Here is a 19,428-nt window from a genome sequence, read left to right as displayed (position 1 = left end):
ACTGACCGGTAGCTGTCTGGCGTTGCAAGCTTCCAGAGGGCTATGGCCACTCGCTTCTGTACACTCAGTGCAGCTCGCAACCGGGTGTCACTGCGCTTCAGGGCAGGGGACAGCAACTCACAAAGTTCCAGGAAAGTTCCCTTCCGCATGCGAAAGTTTCGCAGCCACTGGGATTCATCCCAGACCTGCAGCACTATGCGGTCCCACCACTCAGTGCTTGTTTCCCGTGCCCAGAATCGCCGTTCCACGGCATCAACATGACCCATTGCCACCGCGATGTCCTCGGCGCTGGGTCCCCTGCTTTCTGACAGGTCCGTGCTACTCTCAGACTTCAGGACATCACCGCGGTGCCGTAGCCTCCTCGCCTGACTTTTCTGCATCTGCCTCAGGGAAACCTGTATGATAAGCTGCGAGGCGTTGAGAGCGGCCACAACTGCAGCGATGGTCGCAGCGTGCTCCATGCTCGCAGTGCTGTGGCGTCCGCGCTGTCAATGACTGGAAAAGTGCGCGAAATGATTTCCCGCCGGCGCTTTTCAGGGAGGGAGGGCGGGAGTGATGGACGGATGACGACAGTTACCCAAAAGCACCCTCGACACATTTTGTTACCCAGAAGGCATTGCCGGCTACACCCAGAATTCCAATGGGCAGAGGGGACTGCGGGAACTGTGGGATAGCTGACCACAGTGCACCGCTTCGAATGTCGACGCTTTCACCGTTAGTGTGGACGCACAAAGTCGAATTACTGTCCTTAGTGTGGACACACACGTTCGACTTTGCAATATCGATTACAAAAATTCGATGCAAGTAAAATCGAACTACTCTCGTAGTGTAGACAAGGCCTTAGACTTCTGTAAGGTGTTTGACTTGGTGCATGACTGACAAAAAAACCAGAATGATATAAAATTAACATGGGACACATTAAATTGATTAAAAGCGCTGGCTATATGGCTAGAGGTCTTAACTTGTAATTATAAATGGGCAATCAATATTGAGCGGGTGTGTTTCTAGTGGGGTCCTGCAAGGATTGGTTCTTAGCCCTTTGCTATTTAACATTTTTATCAATAAAAATCATGAAATAAGAAAACATAAAATCATCACTGACAAAGTTTGCAGATGACACAAAAATTGAGGGAGTGGTAAACAATGAAGAGGAACAGTCATTGATATAGAGTGATCTGGATTGTTTGGTAAGCTGGGCTCAAGCAAACAATATGTTTTAATACAGCTAATTGTAAATGTATACATCTAGGAACAAAGAATGTAGGCCATACCTACAGGACGGGCAACTCTATCCTGGGAAGCAGTGATTCTGAAGAAAATTTGGGGGTCATGGTGGATAATCTGCTGAACATGAGCTCCCAGTTTGAAGCTATGGCCCAAAGGTCTAATGTAATCTTTAGATGCATAAACAGGGGGATCTAGACTAGGAATAGAGATTTTTTTTACCTCTGTATTGTCAGTGTTGAATCCACTACTGGAGTACTTTGTCCAGTTCTGTTATCCACAATTCAAGGAGGATGTTGATAAATTGGAGAGGGTTCAGAGAAGAGCCACAGGAAAGATTAAATGCTTAGAAAAAACATGACTTATAGTGATAGACTCAAGGGACTCAATCTATTCGGTTTAACAAAGAGAAGGTTTAGGGGTGACTTGATTACAGTCTATAAGTACCTACATAGGAAAGAAATATTTGATAATGGGCTGTAGCTGAGAAAGGTATAACACAATCCAATAGGTGGAAGATGAAGCTAGATAAATTTAGACTGGAAATAAGGTATACATTTTTAACAGTGAGGATATCACTGGAACAATTTACCAAGAGTCATGATGGATTCTCCATCACTGACCATTTTTATATCAAGATTGGGCATTTTTTCCAAAATATATATTCTATAAATTATTTTGGGGAATTTCTATAGCATGTGTTATAGAGACGGCCAGACTGCAAGATCACAATGGTCCCTTCTGGCCTTGGAATCTATGAATGCTGTGGGTGGATTTTTTGTTGGTTTGTTTGTTTAGTTATGAAATGTTATATGTTTTCTTTAGTGAAGTCAAGGTTGCAAAAATGTGTCTTGCACTTGGAAGAGAGTATCTGTTTGCCAGAAACTGGGAATGGGTGACAAGGGATGGATCGCTTGGTGATTACCTGTTCTGTTCATTCCCTTTGGGGCACCTGGCATTGGCCACTATTGGAAGACAGGATACTGGGCTAGATGGACCTTTGGTCTGACCAAATATGGCGATTCTTATGTTCTTATCAAGATTTTAAATGGTTCTTTAATCCTGGAGGAGCACATTCCACAGCCTTATACCAGCCCCTGATAAAGCTGTAGCTCCTCCCCAAAGATCTTTACTTTTGCAGTAGTAGGGTTACCATATTTCAGCAAGAAAAAAAGAGGACGGGAGGAGCCCCGCCCTAGCCCCGCCCCTGCCCCTCCCACTTCCCACCCCCCCAGAACCCCCAACCCTCCCCCCGTTCCTTGTCCCCTGACTGCCCCCTCCTGGGACCCCTGCCCCTAACTGCCCCCCAGGACTCCACTCCCTATCTAAGCCTCCCTGCCTCTTGTCCCCTGACTGCCCCAACCCTTATCCACACCCCCACCCCCAGACAGACCCCTGGGACTCCCATGCCCCATCCAACCACTCCCCACCCCCTGACAGCCTCCCCCCAGAACTCCCAACCCATCTAAACCCCTCTGCTCCCTGTCCCCTGACTGCTCCGATCCATCTCCCCACCCCTGCCACCTGACAGCCCCCCCCAGAACTCCCAAACACTCCCCCCCTGCTCCTTGTCCCCTGACTGCCCCCTCCTGGGACCCCTGCTCCTAACTGCCCTCCAGAACCCCACCCCCTATTTATGTACAGGCGTGACTACCTGCCCTTTCCTGGTTACTATACGCGGCCAGTCCGCATCCACATCCAGTAGTTAAAATAAATAAATAAATAAACTAATAATTTAAATTGGAATTTCATCCATTAATAAGTATTTATTATATAGTTAAAACCATTCTATTGAAGGGCAGATATTAAATAACACTAAATATGTTAATGTTCAAGACTCCCTGTTCCTTGTCCCCTAACTGCCCCCTCCTAAGACCCCCCCCAACTGCCCCCCAGGACCCTACCCCCTACCTGTACCCTGACTGCCCAAAACTTTCTCCACTCCCCCCAAAAAGCCCCCCCCCCCCCGTTTCTTGACTGCCACCTCCAGAACCTTCCTGCCCCCTGACCTCCTTACCCTGCTGCTCAGAACAGAGTGTTGGGCTCTGTGCAGCCGAGCCGGACACGTGGCTGAGCTCCCCAGCACAACAAAACCCGGTCCCTGGCCCTGCACAACAAAACCCAGTCCCTGGCCCTGCACAGTGCTGCCGGACTGGGCTGCAAGGGAGCTGCCGGCTCAGAATGCAGGGCGGATCCGGCTCCTCTACAGCTACTCCTGAATCCAGCCCGGGACTTCCCTGCAGCCCTCCCAGCCGCTCGCTCTGCTCTGCCGGGGGGAAATCCCGGACATTGTGAGTGCTTTACAAATTCCCCCCGGACGCTATTTTTAGCACAAAAAGGAGGACATGTCCGGGTAAATCCGGACGAATGGTAACCCTATGCAGTAGACCGTTCCCTTGTGTCAGAGGACTGGAGTTGCTAATTGGGGCCTTGACTCTGGGGACAGATCATTATGAGCCTTCTAGAGAAGAACTGAGAACTTGAACATCGTATTCCATTAGGAGCCAACATATTGAGAGAGGACAGGTTTTATGTGCGCACAATAACCCATGTTGATGTGAGATGCCTTGCCACATTGTGTACCTGTGTAGTTTCCTCATGCTCTCCTTGGGACTGAACCCTTTTATTCTCCCAAGGTGCTCACAAACACCTCCATGTAGTCTAATTCTTCTTATAAGATACAACCTGGTCCAGCTTCTCTTAACTGGTCCAGTTTACTGCTGCTGTTCTCACCATGGTTCCATTCTCCTTTAACCTCTCCTCCTTGGAAATGTTATCATGGCCCAATTTTTCTCAGATTGGCTCTGGCCCAATCTGGCTTCTTATTGCAGTAGTTGCTTTTCTAATGTAATAGGTAACATAAGGTAGTGTCAGTCCCCATTACAGGACTCCATCCTTATGTTAGCAGGACTCCATCTCTTGCTGTTCCCTCTAAATTCTGGTCGTTAATTTGGGTAACAACAAACCCTTCCCAAATACATGCTCCAGGGTACATTAAACAAAAAAATTGGTTGTTTACAAATACATTAATTAGCTATAATGACACTTAGAAAACCCAACTGTTTCAAAGCCCTGCATATGCAAATCCATATTTCACTCAGTTACTCCTGTAACTCCTTCCCTGTAGGCTATGTAGTAAGGGCTGTTCTATACCCCCTACCCTTATCAGATCCACCTCTTACTTGTATGAGGCAGGTCACAGTGAAGTGCTGCCATTCTAAGTAGGAAACAATACTGACTTCACTTTCAAAGCCCCAGACATTTTGAGCAACTTTAACAAAGACAAAGGAATGGGCACTGAACTTTTTTAAAAGCTTGAGGCTCATTATCAGCTTTCCCCTACTGTTGAGGGAGCCAATGACTCTGTGTCAAGACTAGAAATTTATTAATCAATAATTAAAAGGAGAGAGAGACAGCTTGTGCACAAAAAAAAAATCACACGTAGGGAACTGGGTATTCTGTGGTTTCCTCTGGATTATTACAGAGGGAGTGGTATTTGTGTCCTCTCCAGTGAATTCAGCTATAGCATTCACAGACAACTCAATAATCTACCAGAGTTTAAGACCATTCACAGAGAGATGCTGTTTCTCCACATTTCCTTCTGATGCTCTCTGGAATTCTGGCTTCTGAGCATCATATCTCTGCTGCAGATTTCACTGTCTCTGTGGCTACTGCCCCTGGATTGTTCCTCGGGGGAACTCAGAGCAGAGGGGATGACCCTGTCAGTAGGGCATTTTGAGTGATATTGCTGCAGAGGTGGTGTCACGGTGCCTGATATGTGGCTCACAACTGAGAGTGCCAATCTTAGGTCAGACTGTCAGAAAACAGGGTTGACACTCCAAACTGATGGTATATTCTATAATTAGATCTCACCAAACCAGTAGCAAGCATACACTCCTGGAGTAGTATATTAGCTTTACCATGGAGCCACAAACAGTACCGTCAGGCTCTCCAGAATAGCTTGCCACTCAAACTGGACTTTGTGATAAAAGGTGATTAAAACCAATATTCCCTTCACATTAGGTTCTTCCAACCCTAAAGGGTCGGTCCCTTACCTCAAGTGAGTGGATACTCTGGATCTCACACCCATAACAACGCTGATAGCTTTAGTAATCTAACTGAAAATTTATTAGTTAAGAAAAGGAGAGTTATTGAGAGGTTAAAGCAGGTATAATACATAACAGGTGAGTCAAAGTTTGAGAGTCCAAATGATAACAGAGATGATGTATCTGCTTATTTCTCCATAATGGTTTTGGAGATCTCTGTTTTGTATCTGGAACGCCCCCCTGACAGCATGATGCGGAAACACTCCCAAGGTTCTTTCTTATAGTTGAAAACAGTCTGGAAAGTGCTTCCAGGACAGCATGGGTCTGTAGATTCCCCATTGTTGAACACTCAAAGACTCACGCTTTGAAGTCAACATGTTCCTTCATTTATATTTCCAAAGCTCCAGTCTCCAATGGGTAAATATAATGTAAACACAATGTGATAGCAGAAATAATTCTTCATTAGTTTTTATGCAGCTTTACACATCAAGTAAATTCACATTTAAACACTACCGCACATTTCAATCTAAGGCTAATTAAGTACAGGATACAGAGAGATGAAAACAATGCAATCAACATCTCTCTTGATTTCTATCAGCACAAGTGAATTGGCCTGAATACATATTGACACACTCAGTCCTTTGATATGCATACACAAGTGAATTGCCCTGTTGCTCTGATCTGAGCCGGTCTGTCTATGTCACAGAGCTGGTAACTTGTTCAGACAGCATCACAGGTGGTAAGGGGATGATGCATGGGGACAGAATGGGGAGTTTGGGCCTATAGTTCTAAAGGGTAAAAGATGCATTTTGTCAGGGAGGGCAGAAATCACACATCCAGTGTAGCATCTCTAAGCTTTCCAATGCTTCTTTGGATAATGAGAGTTCTGGCAGAAGGGTTTCTTGTATAGGAAATTCCATGCTCTTGTTTTTCTTGTCAAGAATAGAAATGTATGCAAAATGGAGGGGCAGGGGTTAGTGAACAGTGGTGTTGGAGTTTTCTTTCCTTATAAACCGTACTTAATGTTAATTTGAATATTTTTGTTTCAGTTCACTGTTTAAGATTATTTCTATTTGTAAAGATAACTCTTATTTTGTTAAATGAAAAATGAGTTGTCTCTTATTTTGAGTTCAAATTTTATTCAAAATAGCAAATCCTATTTAAACAGAGTGGTAAAATCAATTGAATGAATGCCTCAGGAACCTAACATCTTACAGTCAATAAGCTTGAGTGAAATCATTATTCTCAAGTTCTTGGTTTATGGTTTGGTTTAAAATTAAGCCTCTAAGGGGAAAGCAGTGTGTATTGTAATTTGCTGTTTTCTATGTATGCTAAGACAGATTCTCCATTCATTAAGATTTAAGAAAATGTAGGATAGCAATATCCTCATTTTCATAATTACAAGACTTTCATTTGGATGAGTTCATCAGGCTCTGAAGCAGTGGAAGAGAGGAGAGTGGAGCCAGTATAGCATGATCTGTCTGAAGAAGACCCTCTGTATCAGTCAATATGGGGATAGCTGAAATCCCCCATTATTACAGAGTTTTCTATTTTTATAGTATCTCTAAGATCCCTGATCATTTCAAAGTCACCATCACCATCCTGGTCAGGTGGTCAGCAGTATATTCCTACTGCTATATTCTTTTTATTCAAAGCATGGACTTTCTATCCATAAAGATTCTATGGTACAGTTTCGGTCATTTAGGACCGTGGTTCTCAACCCGGGGTCTGGGGCCCCCTGAGGGACCTCAAGCCGGTTTCAGTGGGTCCTCCAAGCCGGGCGAGTGCTAAACTCGCTTGGGCCCAGGGCAGAAAGCCAAAGCCTCACCGCATGGGGCTGAAGCCTGGGGCCCTGAGCCCCACCACCTGGGGCTGAAGTAAAAACTTGAGCAACTTAGCTTTGCAGGGCCCAGGCAATTGCCCTGCTTGCTACTCCCTAACACCGGCCCTGGCTTTTATATGAAGAACACCATGTATATGCAGGGTTATGGAGTTGTTATAGCATGTTGAGGGGCCTCAGAAAGAAAAAGGTTGAGAACCCCTGATTTAGGATATTTATTATAAACAAGAAGAAGTTTGTTTGACAAAGAACAGAAATTTGAGATGCAAGTAGAAATACTGGAAACAAATGGTTATATATAAAATAAAATCATAATGCTTTCTCGAGCCTAAACTTAATTAACAACACATTGTCATGCCATATAGAGCGAAAATTTACCAAAAGTCCTTCCAGCATATTACAGCCAGGCTTGGCTGTGATTTTCTGTTCATGAGACAAGTCATGCTGTCCTTTTGCCTCCTCAGTGAAAAGTGTCTCTTTGCAATTCCAGATATATCAAATTCCAGATATATCAACATTGTCCTTTGATCCTTATTCATAAACAGGAGATGCCCTGCTGATTGTTCTTCCTGGTAGTCTTCCTTTCTTCTCAATCTTTTAATTAGCATCTGACTCCGTATGCAGATAGGCTTACTTTGTGAGAGGCACAATGCACAATGAATGATTGACTGGACAAAAAGAGATAAGCGTTTCCTATCCCATGCCTGAACAGAATCTGTCCAAGACCGGTCTCCTCCTGGTGACCTGTTTTGAACTTCAAGGCTCTAAGAACATATTTTCCAGTATAGATACATAACTTCTTAAATATTACCCTCACCAACATTTTGCAATGGCTAAGATGACCAGTGTGTTACTGGCTGTAGGTAGAGACCTCATAGGTCACACTGTGGCACGGTATTGTAGACATCAGATCCAGTTGGCACCAAGAGGATCCTGGGTCACAACATGTACTTGTACTTCTTACTCTGTGATTGTGCTATGCTATTTTCCTATCATTGTTACTGGAGGTGTTGTACAATTTTTTGAAATATGCACTGAATTTTGTTAAAAGTCACACGTTCATGTGCCTATTCCTTTTACATTGTATGTGGGACTTTTTGTCCATTCTAATGAGTGATGTATGAGGGGCAGGCATGTATAACTTATTTTTATTTAACCATCACTATATTACCAATATGTAACTGTGGGAATATGAAAATTTCCCTAAATAGGAATGCAGTATTCAGATGTAAACCCCCCATATTTAGATAATCATACCTACTAGCTTGCCATTTTCCTGCAAGAACATTTTTCCCCACCAGAAAACATATCAATTACTAAATGCTACTGTACTTCAAATTAACCAAAAGACTGAATGGAAACAATTATGTTAAATACCTTTGATTATGGAGCCAGGTTATGGAGTCCTTAGTCAACCTTACTCCTGTGAGTTGATCCATTAACTTCAGTGGTGCTATTTGAGTAAAAGTTGCATAATCTAACATTTTGTGCTGATCCACTGGCGCTTTTAGAAATGTTTCACATTCATGGGCATGACTCATTTCTTACCTATCAGGCTGCAGCATAAAGAATGGGGACATTAGTTCAAGGGTCAAGAAGACCTAAATAGTTTTTGTACTCTGCACAGTACAACCCATTCTTCTTTATCTACGTGTATTTCTGTGTTTGGGAATTTACATTCAGCACGCCTAAAACAAATGAAATACATATGGTGTTTTCAAAGAGATATAAGAGCAAGACAGCCATTGGCAGACTGAAAGGTCACATGAATAACTGGTATATTTGAGCCAGTATGTTTCCCACATGGTAAATTTAAAAAGTGAGGTACAGTGTGTAGATAATATTTTCAATATGACATTGTTTAATAAGGATTGATTAACAACAAACAGTTCTGTTGACTGTTGGACTCCACTATATTTTCTCTGTCTAATGTAAATTACTTTCTATTAAAAATGACTAAACATCATTTTTCTATCTGGCCAAATATATTTATTCCTCTTTTGACTTCTGTGATTTCCATCCTATAACATCATGATGAGAGCTAGATTGTGAGTTGGACTATGTGCCTGCCCAAAGGAGTAAAAGGAAGTAAGAACTTTCCCTCCCCTACCTACTCAGGCTACTTGGATCTGGAATGTTGGCATGCAGGAATTATGCCTGTAGCATATAGGTAGTATTAGGAGCTGCCAGAGGAAGCCACTTGCAGTGCACAACAACAAAATTATTGTCTTACAGGATCCAAGAATTATGCTATATATATTTTTGGGTGCCACCTAACCTATTAACTACTAAGTACACATATATACAGAGATAGAGCACTTCTGTAACTGGCAGGAAGTGGTGGAGATGGGTGTAGAGCCTTGTCCCCATCCCTTCCCACCACTCACTGGCCAGTGTAGCTAAGCCACCATGAGGGTGGTAGTAATTTGCTGATTGTATAGGACAATAATAAATTACAATCACCAGGAACAAGGAGAAAACAGGGAGATATTGTGATTTGGAGATGTATCTGAGACTAATCCAGGAGTGTTAAAATTTATACACCACACATTTATCATTGCTGTAGTTAGGATTTGGCACAAAATCTTATCAATCAATTAATTAGGACTAGATTCGGGGGGGAAGAATAGCTCAGTGGTTTGAGCATTGGTCTGCTAAACCCAGGGTTGTGAGTTTAATCCCTGAGGGGGCCAGTTAGGGATCTGGGGCAAAAATTTGTCAGGGACAGTACTTGGTCCTGCTGTGAAGGCAGGGGACTGGACTCAATGACCTTTCAAGCTCCCTTCCAGTTCTGTGAGATAGGTATATCTCCATATATTCTGATATCTTTATTCATAGTCAGCAGTAGTTTATTCCATGACTAGTGCCATTGAAGATATGGGATTATTGTAGAGTAAGGTATTACCTAACACAAATAAAGCCCTTAATTGGTTTTATATCATAGGGCTCCTCGGATTAGCATATGCAGAGAGAGTATTTGGCTCTCCTTTTAGCATGGTAGCAGGAAAAGAGGAGCTTTGTTTTCTGATTTTAATTTAACTGGTAATTAATTTTACCTAAGTGGGAAAAACAGTATCTGAATCCTGGATTCTTGAGACATGAGTCTTTAACATGCAGTACCTTTCTCATCTATTTTCAGGGAATCAGACATCACATTATTTTAAGGCATCATTTCATGGCAGCAGGTTTACATGGGGTGAAATAACAAAAACTATTCTTCTTTGAGTAGTGTCCTGGTGGGAGCTCCACTTTAAGTTCCTTTTGTGTGTCTGTGCATCCCTGCGCCTCTGATTGGAGATTTTTGGTAGCAGTGCTTGGTTGAGGCACGCATGTGCAGTAGTCATCTTATGGTGCTGTTGGTGCCTCATGTAGCATGCGCACGACCTGACCCGTTCAGTTCCTCCTCAACCGTCCTCGGTTGCAGATGTAGCTCAGTGGCAGTGCTGCCTCTTCGTTTTTCTCTCTGTATAAATAGTTAGATTAGCTGTATCTTAGTAAATCTAGTTTACTTAGTTAGTTAGTTATTATTTATTTTCCAAAAAAATTATAGATATTTTCTTTTAATTGTTATTTTTCCTACTCTTTCCCCGTTGGGAAACTTTAACGACCATCATGCCCAGCTCACCTGGGTTTAAACTATGTGACTCTTGTCGTGAGGCAATGCCTGTCTCAGACAGCCTCTCATCGTGTTTGGGAGAGACCCATATCCCTCAAAAATATGCCCACTCCAGCAACCTTAAAGCCAGGGCAAGGCATGATTGAGATCTCTGCCTCAAGATGATTTTGATGGAAAAGTCCCTTCAGCCTCCTCCTCGGGGACAAAAATCGACAACAGCTGATGGTTCCCTGAGCAAAACCTCTGCTAATGGGAGTGCTCAGTCTTCCAAATCTTACAGGGAGTGAGCCGTGACCTCCCCTAATAGGGACACTCAGCGAAAGAAGAGGTCCCCAGCGAGGTTGCTATCCTTGGTGCCAAGCTCAAGTAGAGTGAGCACCTCTGAAACTCTGGGCATCTCTGGCATCGTCCCTACGTGGACCTCTGCTGAGCACCGCCGCTCCAGAATGGAGTCGAGATGCTCCTCCTCCATGGCACCGACTACCCCGGTGCGGAAGTCAGCACTGAGAGCTGTACCACAGACAATGCCACCTGCACCAGCACTGACTCAGTCGTCAGTGCCAACAGACAGGCCGAGAACAGCACCGATTGTCTCAACCAAGGTTGACCGCAATACTCTCACGGCATCAACTGCATCAGCACCAACTGCACCACCACAGAAATAAACGGCTCTGATACAGTTTCTACACCAGAAAGACATAGCGGTTTCTTTGGTGCCGCAGTTGCCGTTACTCAGCACCAAGGGATTGCCAGGCCAACTAACAGAGCAGCTAACCATTTCACCTGCTCCCCAACCGCTCTCCAGCAATGAAGAAGAGGACGTACATGGGAGCTGGGTTTCTTCCAGGCATTCTTCACCCGTGGAAAGGAGTCCTCCATATGAGGCCGTTAAGACCAAGTCCCGCCAACCTTGAGAGATGCAACAATGGTATGGGCAACCCCGGATTTGCCCACCGATGCCTTCTCCTATGCAATGGTCCCCCTGGGACCCTTGGGCGATGTATAGGGCCCAATATCCTAGACCCTCAACTCCAGCCCGAGGGGAAATTTGCTCTCCCCCACGTTCCCTGAGTAGGGACATGTCAGAGGCACCTGAATGCATGGAAGATGAAGAGGAAGAAGGCTCGGACCAGGAAGGCATTTCGCCATTTCATAACTCATCTTCCTCCCCGACAAAGCCGTCATACCACTGCCTCCAACTACAATAGATGACCTGAAATAATTTCAGGAACTCTTTAAAAGAGTATCCTCAAGAAACCCAGCACAAGCTGCTACAAATCCTACAGACATCCACTTGATCCAAAATTGCACTCCCCATCAATTATGCCATTAGGGATCCAGCAGAAAATATTTGGCAGACCCCCACAACTGTATCACCTACCAGTAAAAGAGCTGCCGGGAAGTACTTCATACCAGCTAAAGGGATGGACTTTCTTTTCTCCCACTCACAGCTTAACTCCCTGCTAGTGGAAGCTGCCAACCATTGCAGCAAACAACTGCAATTCTGGTCCACTCCCCAGGACAAAGAACACGAATGCTTAGACCTTTTTGGCTGAAAAGCATACTTGTCGGCAACACTCCAATTCCAGGTGGCCAATTACTTAGCCCTTCTTGCAAAGTACAACTTTGACAACTACAGTAAACTACAAGAATTCCTTGGGTTCTACCGGAGGAAAAACACCCCCAGTCACTGTCATCATGAATGAGGGACAACTAATTGACTTTATGGGAATATGACATAACTGGAATACGTTTTGTGCTGCCTGTGCCATGTAACATATCTCTGTAAAGGTTATGGTCTACTATAGCTATTCATCCTATCTGTACACATATATCATTTTGTACTTGAGGTTAAGAATATTGGTTGTATACTTACTTAATTTCTAAGTAAGCTTTGTGAGGCATTTGGTCAGCTTCTTTAGGAAGGAATTCGCAAGGTTAAGTACCCAATCAGGAAGCACTTGGGGAACAATGCATCTTGGAATGCTCCAATCCACATAAGAAGTCTTCCTGGAGACATACAAGATACCATGTGGACAATGGCTTCTGCCTGTAAAGACTGTGAGTCATGCATGGACATGTGACTTGCCCAGGTGACTCCAGAACTCCATCTTGGAGCTGGACTTTGCATAGGAGTGAGGAGGGGGGTCTCCACCCACAAGAGAAAGTCTATTTAAACTCGTGGGAGACCCCCCATTTTGTCTTCAGCTGGCTAAAGAAGGAGCCTCTCCACTCCCCCAGGATACTTGAAGGAAACTGGAACAAAGGACAGTAACTACAGGGGGTGTGAGCGATTGCCGGACCTAGGCTAAAAGGAGATTAATCTGTAAAAGGGAGCATTCTGGAACTGGTGAGGATCTTATCGGTATTTAGTTTGATAAGACATAGATTTGCACAATCTATTTTATTTTGCTTGGTGACTTACTTTGTTCTGTCTGTTACTACTTGGAACCACTTAAATCCTACTTTCTGTATTTAATAAAATCACTTTTTACCTATTAATTAACTCAGAGTATGTATTAATACCTGGGGGAACAAACAACTGTGCATATCTCTCTATCAGTGTTATAGAGGGCGAACAATTTATGAGTTTACCCTGTATAAGCTTTATACAGGGTAAAACGGATTTATTTTGGTTTAGACCCCATTGAGAGTTGGGCATCTGAGTGTTAAAGACAAGCACACTTCTGTTAGCTGCTTTCAGGTAAACCTGCAGCTTTGGGGCAAGTAGTTCAGACCCTGGGTCTGTGTTGGAGCAGACGGGAGTGTCTGGCTCAGCAAGACAGAGTGCTGGAGTCCTGAGCTGGCAGGGAAAACAGGGTAGTCTTGGCACATCGGGTGGCAGCTCCCAAGGGGTTTTCTGTGATCCAACCCGTCACACAGGGCCTCATGAATACAGTCATCCGGTATTCTGAAAGAGCTCCAACTCAAGGTGGAGGATCTCCCTTTTGATCAGGAGAAGCTCTTCTTTTCAAAAACAGACAATGTCCTTCACACTATGAAAGATTCTTGGGCCACCCTGTGCACTTTAGGCATATACACACCACCTAATAAGCGACAACGGTACACGTAGTACCAAAAGGGCAGAGACTCCTCTTTCCATCGTCCACAATGGCAATTCAATCAGAATAGAAAGAAATACCACTCACAAAGAAGTAGGGCTCCTCAAACTCAGTCCTCATCTTCACAACAATCTACCACTAGGCCACAGTTTTGAAGTCTTGGTCAAGGGTCTGAACGACCTTCTCTGCAATACAGTGCTGTCAGATACTCCTACCCAACTTTTTGGCCACCACCTGCATCCGTTTTACCATGTTTGGGCAGCAATAACAATGGATCAAAGGGTACTGGAGATGATAAAATAGGATTATGCCTTCCACTTCATCTCCTTACCCCTTACCCTACCTCCTTCCCTGTCTCTTCAGAGGCCCTTCTCATGAGCACCTTTTACAACAGGAGGTGAACCATCTCCTACAATTGGGTGCCATGGAGCAAATTCCAACTCAATACAAAGGGAAGGGTTTTTACTCCCATTATTTTCTCATCAAAAAGAAAAACAGCAGATGGGGGCTCATTTTAGATCTTCAAAATGGTCACACTGGCCACAATTATTCCAGCACTAGACAAGGAGGACTGGTTTTCAGCCCTCAACCTCCAAGATGCTTATTTTCATATTACCATACACTGGCTCACAGACAATTTTTAAGATTCATGGTAGGGGCCAACCATTACCAATACAGTGTACTACCTTTTGCCTCACCCCTTACACTGTGTTCTCTAAAGACAAGGTCATGTTGCAACCACATCCGAAATTTTTGCCTAAAGTATCAACATATTTCCATTTAAACCAACTCATACACCTTCCCACCTTTTACCCAAAACCACATGGGACCTCACAAGAGGTCATGCTACATACATTCAGTGTCAGATGAGCCATAGTGTTTTACTTAGAAAGAACCAAACCCTTCCGGAAATCTCCAAGACTCTTTATTTCCACAAAAGAATGCTCCAAGGGATGTGCAATATCAACCCAGAGACTATCTAAATGGATCGCTATTTGTATCCTACTCTGCTGTCGACTGCATAACAAGGAACCCCCACCAGGGATCCGATCCCACTCTACGCGTGCCACTGCTACATCTATAGCTTTCCTGAACAATGTCCCTCTAATAGACATATGCAGGGCTGCCACATGGGCCTCAGAGCACACCTTTGCAAAACACTATGCTATCACTCAATCCTCTAGGTCAGACGCTATATTAGGCTTTACCGTGCTCTCTGCGACAACACACACAACTCCAAAGCCCCTACCGTCAACAGTGGGGCACTGCTCTACAGTCACCTGAAGTGAAGCACCCACCGGGGCACTATTCAAAGAAGAAGAGGAAGTTATTCACCTTGTGCAGTAACGAGGATTCTTTGAGATGTTTGTCCCTGTGGGTGCTCCACTACCCACCCTCCTCCCCTCTACTTTCAAGTTCATGCCTCGAGCTCTGTAGTAGAGAAGGAACTGAACGGGTTGGGTCGTGTGTGCTACATGAGGCGCCAGCGGCACAGCGAGACAACTACTGCACATGCATGCCCTGACCAAGCACTGCTACCAAAAATCTCTGATCTGCGGCACAGAGACACATCAACACCCAAAAGGAACTTAAAGTGGAGCACCCACAGGGGGTCACATCTCAAAGAACCCTCGTTACTGTACAAGGTGAGTAACTTCCTCTTTTCTGGTGTGTACAAAAGCCTGTATGACTTGTTAATGATTTGTGGTTTTCCTTTTAGAGGTGGTACCCTGAGCATTAGGCAACACTTTCAAATGTGTGAGTCAATGAAAAACTATTATGTAATCCCATAGGAACTACATATTAACCACATTAACACAGATGTGTTTGTGCTTTTATCTGTTAAAGGAATAAAGCTTCAGAACTCTTTTGAAATAACACAGAATCCCCATCCATAATGTCAAAAGCTGTCACTATCACATCTAGCTTAGGGTTTTGTACTGGAACCCATCACTATATTATGAGTGCCTTGAAGATTAATTAGATTAGCCTAGCAAGATCCCTACTGGACTATATGCTGGTAATGAATCTTTGAATGATATTTTGTGTTGTTCTGCTTACTATTCAGACCACTGTGAAGTGAGATATTGAAGGCAGAATTAGTATTTTGCTGCAGAAGAAGAAAAAAATTGAATGGGTGATGTGTTCGGTATTGAGGGGAGTAAGAAAATGACTTTGTGAGTCCTCTTTACTTACAGCCTGGCACTATTGGCATAAGCATCCAGAAAAATGGTGTAATGGACCTATACAACTGTGACTCACTCCATGGTCAAATGGGAAAGAGGTGAGGAAAATGAAGCTAGCAATCAAATACTAAAGGGTGAAGAAAGAAAAATGATCAAATAGATAGAGAGCAGTTCTTAAGAGACATCATTTCATTGTAGTAAGTACAACTGCAGAGAATCACTGTGAGCAGAGGTGCATCAAGAAGTCTGAATTTGATTTGGCTCAGCTAGAATGAGCTTTTGGAATTGCAGAGGTAGAATAAAGTTTGAAGGAGCTTTTCTTTGTACAGATAAAGAGGAAAAGAAATAAGAAAAGTTTAAATGCATACTGCCAGTGTTTAAGATCTATTTAAAAATTGCTCAGTATTGCTTAAGATCACCCTTGAAGTGATGCTATTCATGCACTAATAACAGGGCTACTAATTTCCGTGGGATGCTACAATATACCCACTTGCTAATGCAATCCTGTGAGCGACCATTGTCCAATTCCTATTGAAAGGAATGGATGATGGAAACAGGGCTGAGGAGAGTGGGGAAGGGATGACAATTGTCCCCGGCCACTGAGCTCAAGGCCCCCCAAAATGTCTGTAACTGGGGTGAATTGGGATGGGGTTTGGCTCCAGTGAACATGATGTATTGGGGCCCCAAATTTCTCTGATGGGCCTGGTTGGGAGTGCTCTGTTTCTCACAGGATCAAGGTAAAGGGATGTTAAAAAATGTAATGTGCAAGTTTGTAGAAAAACTCTGGGAGAGCTATACTGAGAGAGAGCATTGCACCTCCACTATGTTGTATGCAGGGTAGGTTCTGATTATTAGTATTGCTCAACCACAACAGAGAAAGAATGTACACGTCATTGACATGTAGATGTATCATGTCATTCTTGCTGTAAATGACATCAAAACAGGATACTCTGTGTTGCAATATTTTAAAATCTGGGATCAAATCCTGGCCCTATTGGAGTCAATGACAACACTCACACTGACTTGTACAGCATTAGAGCTGGTTGAAAATTTCCTGACTGAATGTTTTTCTGTCAGAAAATGTTGATTCCCCAAAATTTTCTTAGCGAATGGGTTGATTTTAATGAAATTTTGTTTCAGAAAATAAAAATAAAAATGAAACAATTCATAAGATCGAAGTGAAACAGACTTTGTTGGAATGAAGTGTTTCAATTTTTCATTTAGGATTGACTTAATTTTGACATTTATTTTATTTTACTTTTATGTTTATATTGTTTATTTTATTTATATTGTTATATCATATTACAATCTAAAATTATTTCTAAACCCTAATTTTGAAAAATGTAAAATAAACAGTAATATACAAATAAAATTAAATATACAAATAAACTTTAAAAAGTCAAAATCAAAATGAAAAATTCTACAAAAAGTCAAAATGCTTTTGATTTCATTGAAACAAAACGTTTTGATTAAAAAGGAAATTTTCAAATTTCATCCTTTTGTTCCAGTTTGGAATAAAACAATTCAAAAGTTGAAATTTATTCTGAGTTTCAGCGATTTCTAAATAGGGTCTGGATTTCATCCCAGATCTCTACCTTGTGCAGACAGGCAACAAACTCTTCTGTAAATCTCTTCCTGTGTGATCATATTTGTATCATCTCAGTGAGTAACAGCTTTAGCACAGTCATTAACTGCCTGTCTCACAACCAGTGAGAAAGATTAAAGAAAAATTGGGGTCAGGAGTTATTCTGGGACTCAGATTGAGTGTAATCTGTAAGTAAATTTACCTGGGAAATTATTTAGGCCATTATGTTGCCATTGTTTCCATTTGTGCTATGTGTGGATTAACAACTGCTATATGTTTTAGGATTTGAATTAGCAGAAAATTATTCAGCATGTTTCTTTGAAATGTAACATAGAAAGAATTATAACATATTGGTTTCTAACTCAAATGCTTTGAAAATCTGGCCATCTTGACATCTTTTTCCATAATGTTCTATCCTGACAAAGTTAAACCTTTTAACTCTCAAACCAAAAATTTAAGATTGGTTCCCAAATTGTTTCCCATCCCATCCCATCCCATTTTTGTTTAAAGCCTCCTTCCATGATATGCTTGGTCTTAATTTCTCAGGTACATTGGAACCAGCCTACTCCAAGTGGCAAACCAAACATCTGTCTCATGAAGCTGGGTGTCCTTTAACATACCACTTCACACCCAGTTTAGATGCAATTTTACACTTTAAAATTGCATTTACTCGTTGTGGTGTGGCCTGAGAACTTTCCTCAGAAAATCAGACTTCTTTAAATTGTGTAAACTGGGTGCACAAAATCACTCAACACCTGTCTTTTTCCCTTTACTCCTTTTCTCTTAAAGTCTTTGAGGAGTATTCTTCAACTAAGGGCTTCCTCACAGCACCATATTTAATCTGCAAGATTTAAACTTCCTATCTGGATTTGTCTTTTTTCTTTCTCATTGTAACCTTATACTACCTCCAATGATGACCAATGACTGCCACATGGCAATCATTAGTTCATCAGCCATATCAGTCTCCTGCACGTGCTGCTGCAACTTTCTCTTTTTTCAGCAGTTACAGCATGTTTGGCAGTTCCACTTTCTGATGTGCACATGATGTTGAGTTTTTCCCTGATCAACCAGGCTTTTATTTTTCGCTCCAACGTGGGAAAGAGTTGTGATGTTTAGAGGCCCTTCTGTGTGACATGAGGGTGAACTGAAATTTGTGTTCTTCCTGGGTAGACATTGACAGTTCAGTTAGTAGATTCCAATAAAATATTATAAAGCACAGATTAATAAACGTGAACCTTCTAATATTGGTGACAGATGCCAGACCAAAAATCAAAAATTCTTAGGGCGGCCCTTCACTAACATTGGGATTTCAAGGAACATTACGATGAACTAGACTGTAACTTGGACTACATGACTGACCTAGGGAGTAAGGGTGAGTAAGAACCTCCTTTATATCCTTACACAGGTTACCCAGACCTTGAGTCTGGACATTCAGGAAGTAATCAAGCACTGTCCACAAGCTTCCTTATTCTATCCCCCCAATCCCACCCACAGCAGATGGACAGTACAGCTGCGCCAGTTTAGGTGTAGCAACTAGGTCAGCAGGAAATTACTATGCCTTCCTGTGCTCTTCACATCTCTCCAATCCCTAACATGAACAGGGGGAATCAGAGGGATATTTGTGAAGCATAGTGTCTCCCAAAGCTATGTACCTCTTACTCAAGGCTATGTGTAAAGGCACAATCTAGCCCTATATAAAGATTAGAAAATACAATATGATATGCCATATAAAGATTAATTTATCCAAATGACAAGCAGAATTTTTGGTAGTCCATTTTTCAGATATTTTATAAGTGATGCTTAACACAATTACAGCATCTGGATTTTTAAACATTTATGTTTCGATTATCTTAACACATTGCATTGTAA

The 19,428-nt window shown here is 42.7% G+C and overlaps 1 long non-coding RNA gene across 1 annotated transcript in view; it reads left to right on the top strand.

Moving 5' to 3' along the window:
- LOC135983444 (uncharacterized) overlaps positions 1–19,428 on the top strand; it is a 380,072-nt gene that overhangs the window by 289,814 nt on the left and 70,830 nt on the right. The gene's annotated exons all lie outside the window — the stretch shown is intronic.

This window comes from Chrysemys picta, chromosome 4, assembly GCF_011386835.1.
Source record: "Chrysemys picta bellii isolate R12L10 chromosome 4, ASM1138683v2, whole genome shotgun sequence".
Lineage (NCBI taxonomy): Eukaryota > Metazoa > Chordata > Testudines > Emydidae > Chrysemys > Chrysemys picta.
The sequence above is the reverse complement of the archived record's forward strand: the minus strand, read 5'-3'. Positions and strand labels throughout refer to the sequence as shown.